At 40.8% G+C, this 8,826-nt stretch overlaps 1 pseudogene; it reads left to right on the top strand.

Annotated features, from left to right (window-relative positions):
• Positions 1 to 3,199: 3,199 nt before the first annotated feature.
• LOC147428325 (ATP-citrate synthase alpha chain protein 1-like) lies at positions 3,200 to 5,156 on the top strand (annotated as a pseudogene).
• Positions 5,157 to 8,826: the final 3,670 nt, after the last annotated feature.

Raw genomic sequence — 8,826 nt, 5'->3', positions numbered from 1 at the left:
TCCATGGTGATTAGGATCAGTTTGATTCTTTCCATGATGAAAGAATTTACAATGGTCTTCAAGCAGAAATCATTCCTGACAATCTTCCATCTCCTCCAATAGAAATTGATAATCCTTTTTCTCAGGAAGAGTCAGAGATTGATGATTCGCAAGCTGACATCCCTCTAGTGCCATTACACATGGAAAAAGATGAACCTATGGATGAAGCCTCTACCAGTGCAGCCCAAGCTTCTAAACATCCCCAATTTGTGCAAGGAATTAAAAAGGTAGGTGACATTACCTTTTACAACATTGATAATTTAGAACAAGAGGACATCATTCTTGTTCTATAATACATGCATAATTGGATCTATCAGCAAATGCTATTTGGGCGAATGCGACAACAAACTGCAATCGAACCTGCAATAAATGGTTTTACAGGTATCCTCAAAAGATGGTGGGAAATGTTACCTCTAGAGATCAAAAACTCTATCTTACGACCTGCAGGTAATGCATCGCCTCTATTACTACTAATAGAGAGCATCTACAAAGAATTCATTGGACATCAAGAAGATCAAGCATCGCTGGCCTTACAAGCCTTTCATGAGGCTCAGATCTGTAATTTATCCTCTATATGGGGTTTTTGTATTTATTGCAGAAATCTAATATATAAAGCATGAAAATACCATTCTGGAGAAATCAAAGCAGAATTTGTGAACAAGCTACCAAAAGCAATTACAAAGCTCCTTATTGAGAAGCTGGATAACCAAAATCTAAATCTCCAAACAAGAGCTCTTGTAGATATAATCCAAGCTCTACAGGTGGTTATACAAGAACTCTGTATTGAGAAGCAGGCACAAAAGGAATTGAAGGATTCCAAACCTTCAAAGAAAATTCTGCAAACAGAATTACTACTCCAGAGATTTTGGATGCACAGGCAAAAAGACAAAATGTTCTTGCAAGCATTCAATGAAGGGAAAGAAGGAGAAAAACTATAGAAAGAAACCCAAGCACAGGTTTTTCAAGAAACGTAAGTCCACATCTTCCAAAAATGACAATAAATGTTTTATTTGTGGAAAACAAGGTCATTGGGCTTCAGAATGTCTAAAGAAGAAAAAATCATATATATATGTATATATATATACATATATATATATATATATATATATATATATATATATATATATATATATATATATATATATACATATATATATATATATACATACATATATACATACATACATACATACATATATATATATATATATATATATATATATATATATATATATATATATATATATATATATATATATATATATATATATATGTATATATATATATATGTATGTATGTATGTATGTATGTATATATATATATATATGTGTGTGTGTGTGTGTATGTATATATGTATGTATGTATGTATGTATATACACACACACACACACACACACACACACACACATATATATATATATACAGACACACACATATATATATTGTCACCTCTACAACTGTCAAAGATTTGGACATGCTAGTTTTCAAATGCTTTTAAAGATGGAGATATGTATATGTGTGTGTATATATATATCTATATATATATATATATATATATATATATATATATATATATATATATATATAGAGAGAGAGAGAGAGAGAGAGAGAGAGAGAGAGAGAAATGAAATGAAATGTTATATTAACGTCTTCGAAAGGCTAAAATGACCTATGAGACCAAAAAGTTACAATGTGGTGGATCTGATACCAAGTCAGAGTAACAAAATAACCTAACAACAGTACAAAACAAAGATATATACTATGGGATCCTAGATTGGTCGATGTGAGCTAAGCAAAAATGGGCGGCTTGTTGGGATAACTGAATCACAAAAGATCTAGCATCGGTCGTTGGCGAATCTCATCAATTTCCTCCATGCTTAGTAGTTTGACGGGGCATCGTGCATGCATGGCCAGCATGCTCCGAATCTTTTGACGTAGCCTCCGTCGATGCTGTGTAGTCCTTCGCAGTCGTGGGCGCCTGGATTTCCCTAATCAATCGCTCGGTCGATCAGTGTGCCTCTGGTGTGAGACGAGGGGGAGCTCTACTGTGGCAGTGGCTCTTGCGGCTGTCTCGTGTCTGCTCTGAAGATGTCTGTGATCCGTCTTTGAGACTAGCTAGCCTCGCCATTCATCAGGCTCTGGCTCTTTGACACGTTGGTGGCTTCAGCATTGCTCTATGGAACCGAGATATGGGGACCTTCATTGGATCACCACGAGAGGCCGGGTCGCACAGACGGATGGGGGAACATGGAGAAACCTCTCGTCTCTATGATCTCGCGGCTCATTAGAGCCAAGGCATCAATACCACGGGCCATTATCCGAGCAGAGCTAGCGCCCCCCCCGACTAGTGGTGGAGGCGCTCACCAGATCAGTCTCCTTCAACATAAACCGCACATGGAAACTTCCCAGAGACAGATATGCCCGCATTGCACTTGAGTCCTCCTGACAGTTAGCCATACAAGGAGATACAACATGCTGGTATGGGGAGATGACATCATGGTTTCAGGCGCATGGGTTCATCATAGAGAGGCTGCCACCATTCCAGTACTCATTGGATACACCATCTCTCATTTTTACACAGTCGATGATCACCAAGCTCATCCGCCAAGACCTGACCCAGCTAGACACCAGGAGGACATGGATACAACCAGCACAAGAATTGGGCACGAAGATGGCTTTCTACAGAGACCACCTTCTCCAGCTCACGGAAGATGGTTTTGTGATGAGACCAAGATACATGGATACCCACTTGTCTCATGGGATACGATGTGCTATTGGCCAGTTACGCACATCGTCTCACCAGCACTGAGAGAGAGAGAGAGAGAGAGAGAGAGAGGGAGAGAGAGGAAGAAGAAGAAGAAGAGAGTTTTAACGTAGTGGGAAACTATCCCAAGAGATCTTAAAGATCTAGCCAACGAGGAGAGTTGAACTCAAGGCCTCTTATTCAAGAGGGAAATGGCATAACCAATCTACCACACTTGGATGAGAGAGAGAGAGAGAGAGAGAGAGAGAGAGAGAGAGTTGAGGGGGGGGGAGGGGGGGGGGGGGTCGTGTGTGGTTGTTGGCTGGGCCGGACAAGCATAGTAGGCCGCATGGCCCATGGGCCCAAGACATTGAATGTGTGACAATTTAGTGAAATTAGCTATTCTAAGATTCCAAAATGAATGCAATTAAATTGGTTTCTTGTTTCTCAGATTTGGATTTCACTTTTTTGGAAATGAACCCATTTACCCTCATAGATGGTGAGCTGCTTCCATTGGATATGCGAGGAGAGTTGGATGACACAGCAACATTCGAAAATTTCCAAAAGTAAAATCTATTTGTTTGGGAAAAAAAAAAAAAAAACCTGAGGCTCTCAGCCCACCAATTTGCTCCTTTTATCATCTTGTGCAGATGGGGTGATATTGAATTTCCTCTGCCTTTTCGAATGGTCATGAGCCCTGCTGAGCAGTTGGTTTATGGAATGGATGAGAAGGTAAGAAACTGATGTAGAAGGGTGGTTCTGCATAGTCAAAAGAGATTGATTTGATCTTCCCTTTTGATATCATGCTACTATCACTGGACTGTAGACAAGAACCTCATTGAAGCTGGCCGTGCTGAACTCCAAGGCCCGCATCTGGACCATGGTTGCTGGTCCTCGTTGATAACTAACACGGGATCAACTCATGGGATCAACGGCAGGGGCAAGATCAGCCGTTAATCACGTGCGTAGTTTAATAAAAAAACGATGTTCCCTGCTGGGCATCCCGCCCTTCTAACCCAGGACCTCCCACTCCACAACCCTAAATAACACGGGGTCCAACTCGCGGGATCAACGGCGGAGGCGAGTGGATGGCCGGGCGCGCGATTTGGGCCGTCGGATCGACGCAACCCGTGTTAGTTATCAACGAGGGGAGACTTGGGCTATGCGTCCGATTTGGGCAATTATGCTGAATATAGTGGTGCTCCCAATGAAGAGGAGGTCCTTCATTATGCGAGAGTTCTCATAGATGTAGGTGTTACCGCACACGATAGCATGTTTTTTTGCTTGAGCTCAACTTGATTTTTGTGCAATTTTTCCTTGGCCTTTCTATTAATTCTATATAATGTGATCAGGTATTGCAAATTTCACAGATGTGGCTGCTACATTTAGTGGTATAATCAAGGCCATGAGAGAAAAGGTAAAGAGAAGCAAAATACAAGTATTCATTTGATGCTAGTTTATTTATATAGCATAATAAAGGTTCCTTTTTTTGTCTGTGTAAATGTTTTTTAGCAACGCCAGCTAAGGGAAGCAAAAAAGTGGGTTTACGTCCGAAGAGGAGGACCGAACTGGGAGCAGGGCCTTGCAAAGATGCGAGCTTTGAGTGAAGAGATTCATGTACCAATCGAGGTGTTGATACACTAAATATTTTGACACACTACTTAATATTAGTATTTTTTTCGGAAGAAATTCATATGCCAATTTTAATCCTTTTCCTTCTTTTTTTTTTTGGGATGGGTGGCGGGGAGACCCTTTCCAGAGTTTGTATATGTAGATGGGTTGGCGAATTTATCGTATCTGTGAACCTATAAATATGGGATTTGGGGCGAATCTTTTGAAATTTTTGAAAAAGAAGCACTTTATAGTGTATATTTGGCGAATTTATCTTCCAAAATCACAAAAATTTGGAAGTGGTGGGCTAATCTTTGGACAATTGAGTTTTGTAAAATAGGAAAATGATCCTGAAGACCCTTAAAAAATAGCCATTGGGCTTTAACTAGCACCTATGTTTTTCCTTCATTTTTTTTTTTTTTTGGGGGGGGGTATTCTGAGTTTAAGTTGAACTTGGCTCACAGCATGCTGTTTATGGGATTTTTTGGTTTATCTTGATTGCAGGTGTATGGTCCTGAGGCAAGTATGACAGAAATTTGCAAGGAAGCTATATCCAAGTGTCAGGTTGAGAAATCATAAGATTGATCGAGGCCTGCGGGAATTGTGTACAAAAAATGGGTGTGACATTAAAAGACTTCTAAAGTGAATGTTGTATGTTAGTGTGCTTACAAGTAAAAGGATTATTTTGCTATAGCCAGATGAGCTCATGCCGAATTAAAAAAGTGGGCTGTGTATAGTCAGGTGTAATACATATAATGATGAACAATTTGTACATAAGGTGTCTCCTCCATTTTTGGAGGTTTGGGCCATCAGCCCTACCACTATGTTCTCAGATTTTGTACAAAAGGTGTCTCCTCCACTTTTGGAGGTTTGGGCCAGCAGTCATACCACTATGGTCTCAGCTTGATCACCTGGGTTCACATGTTGCCCATTGCTAGCAGCCATTTGTATTCTCCATGTACAAATTGATACATCCCAGAGTGGAAGTCTTGACCTAGTAGCTTCATGAGCTCTCTCTCTCTCTCTCTCTCTCTCTCTCTCTCTCTCTCTCTCTCTCTCTGGAAGTCTTGACCTAGTAGCTTCATGTGCTCTCTCTCTCTCTCTCTCTCTCTCTCTCTCTCTCTCTCTCTCTCTCTCTCTCTGTGTCTCTCTCTCACACACACACACACACACAGAGTTTGTATCATTTTTTATTTTCAGCACTTCTATCCTTTTTTGGATATCCAAAGGACACACACATGTATATGGTTTTGTCTCATAGGCCAACTTCGGCCTCTAGAAGACATTAATAAGGCTTTCTTTCTTTCTCTCTCTCTCTCTCTCTTCTGTGACCACCACATCAAGGTTCAATTGCTTTTGGCCTTGACAAGGGTTCAGAAGGAGAGGGTTGCTTTTGGACCTAAGCAGGGCCTTCCTTGACTTACACAGGAAAACTGGGTCAGAGTTTGAGCAGCAAGCCTCAAAAAGATACCAACATTTATCCGCCTCCACCGAAAGCATAGCACACTCATGTGTCTATGGAAGCTTTGTGAGGATGATATGCATGTGCAAACTCATGAGCCCCATGTGGTAACATAGCATGAGGGAAACAGTAAATAATAGAAGTCGTTTAAAAGCAAAGGCTTGCCCCTCACCTTCTCTTAGTATCATAAATACTTCATTTGAAAAAGAGGAGAGAAGGAAATTTTGAACTTTGAGTGTATGCATTGTAGATGGAAAGTGACTACTTATTATGAAGTTCGTTGAGGCGAAAAAGATGACCCACAATGGAATTGGAATTCATCACCTCATGATTTCTCTTACGTTGGCACACCTTCAGACATTATTTTTGGAAGAAGAGCTCATTCATACTCAAGTAGCACATAGAAAAGAATCCATGCCAAGTATTTCGGAGGCTAGGGTCACTCACCGTGCTTGCTCTTATATTGTGTATCAAAGAACTTTCAACAACAATTTTATCCTAGTTACTAATTTTCCGAGGATTTTTGTGAGTATGACCATGCAAATCTTGGTATCAAGGCGAGTCTCTAAGGAGTCATGTAGATGCACAAAGCATGGTAAATGCAACCTAGATATGGGAACTACGTCTCGGTTAGCCATGCTTAGTGGAATTGCTATATGGCCATTGTTAGTAGGATTTACATGCTGCCCACACTGGCATGGTGCTAGCACAATGGATTGTCACCTTGCTTGCTTTTATACCATGTGTCAAAATTAAAAAAAATCTCTAACTCACAACACTCTCTCTCTCTCTCTCTCTCTCTCTCTCTCTCTCTCTCTCCATTTTTTTTGCATGCGACCTCTCTCCCTCTCTCCAGAGCTAGCTTTCCCCTCCGTGCTGAGCCCCTAGTTGTTGCAGATTCATATTTGCAGATTGCTACCAATATCTGTTGGGTGGTATGCAATAAGAGGCCATCTACAAGGAAATTTGTCGCAATAGATCCGAGATCCATTGGTCTTTTCTATTGCATGATGATAGTCATCACATTAGCAATCAATGTTGCCAAGCCTGATTTCAAATTACATACAAAACATAGGATCAAAAAACAAATGTATGAATAATTAGTCTCTTGTTAAAATGCCCATAGAAAAGGTTCAAAATAGATAGCTTACAAATAGGAATAAGTGAATTTTTTTGCAACCCATGTTTAAGAGCCTAGTTCTAGGGATCATCATCTCACTTGGAAAGTTCTCTCTAATCGTGATAGCTCATTGTACACTATAACTTATCAATACAGTACATAAATATTTGCAAGGGTAGGTATTCTAAGGTGAGTGCTTTATAAGTGGGGACTAGGGAGACCCCTTGCCCCCCTCCATCTGTGAGTGCAACGGTCCACGTAAGGCCCACATGGCTTGGGAAAGGGCCCTTCTATAGCATGGCTGTATAAAGATAGGATAGGATGAGTGCTATCAAGACATTCCCTTTGTTTTGTCACTAACATCAGACCCAACATGATTTTAGTGGAGAGGGGCTCATGGAGATTTTCCAAAAGGGAGCAAGAGCATGCACTTTTGCATGTGCATAAAGGCAAAGTAGAGGTTGAATAGAAAAGTCAACAAAAGTCATTTGGGAAGAGACTGTGGACATGACCCCTTGTTCTCACAATATAGGGTAAGGGTTGAGCCCTTGGACTCACGATACGGTCGGGGTTGACTTGCATGAAGCCAACGACAAGATAACATTGCCCTGGCACTGCCATCAAAAGCCATTATAGGCACTAGGGATGGGGATTCATGCCATAGCCCACCATCTCTCTCTCTCTCTCTCTCTCTCTCTCTCTCTCTCTCTCTCTCTCTCTCTCTCTCTCTCTGTGTGCTTGTTGTTGCCATAGGTGAGTCAATTTTTCTTTTTTCCTGAGGGGACATTGGTTCGACAAGGGGGCTTGGAACAATACATAGCAAGAGACTGATGAAGGGTTGCTGAGGAGAATCATGCTACAATTTGATGCACCTAAATGCATGTTTCCATTCTTCAACATTATTGGAGGTACCTCTCTTTGATCCAAGAGCATAGAAGATCTCAATTCTTTCAATCACAACATCATTGAACTATGCCGTGACACATTTTCCTTTGAAGACATGACGGTTCCTAGCTTTCCAAACATGTTTCAAACAATAGTACTTGGATATTTGGGTGCATACTAGAATGGCTTATCTTTGCGATCTAATTCCTCTCAAGATGAGGTCATTTGTATAGAAGATAATCTTCCAGGTCTTTCATACCCATTTGCAAATTTTTGCTGCCAAACCTAGTGTGACAGGGCACATTTTGACCAGATGTAGGGGATACTCTGAAACTGCTTTGCAACCCTACCAAGTGCTAGGGCCAATCCCTCTAGCGTATATCTTGTTCCTAGTTGGGATGTTTCCCCATAGTACCTTCCAAGTAAACATATTCATGGAGTTCAACCATTTTGGCAACTAGGATGGCTCCCCATAGTACCTTCCAAGTAAACATATTCATGGAGTTCAGTCATTTGGTCTCCTAGATGACACTAGCACTTTGTTGTCAATGCTCTTCTGACCAATTTTCCTTCCAAACCTTGATAAGTTGAGTGAGCCAGTCAGCTTTGTATACCACCTTGTTATAGGTATCTGGGGTTTTGGGGAATGTATACACTCTATTCTTTGGCCAGTGCGCCAATATTTCGAATTCAACACTGTTTTGCTCATAGGCATAGGATCATAGGATAGGATTCGAGAACTCTACGAACCAAGAGCCTTTCGTAAATACTTAAGATTATGCTAAATTATGACTTGCCCCACTTCCTTCTAGCAAAGGTTCATATCATCCCAGAGATGTGAGAGACTTGAGATACCTTTTTTTGCAACTTCCCTCCAAAAAGGGCTCAACAATATCCTCTCGAGTTTGGACAGCTAGGGGGACCAAAGAAGAATGGTGCATTTGAAGTATTTGACAGTCTAAGAGT

Source organism: Adiantum capillus-veneris, chromosome 23 (assembly GCF_014529385.1).
Source record: "Adiantum capillus-veneris isolate H3 chromosome 23, ASM1452938v2, whole genome shotgun sequence".
Lineage (NCBI taxonomy): Eukaryota > Viridiplantae > Streptophyta > Polypodiopsida > Polypodiales > Pteridaceae > Adiantum > Adiantum capillus-veneris.
The sequence above is the reverse complement of the archived record's forward strand: the minus strand, read 5'-3'. Positions and strand labels throughout refer to the sequence as shown.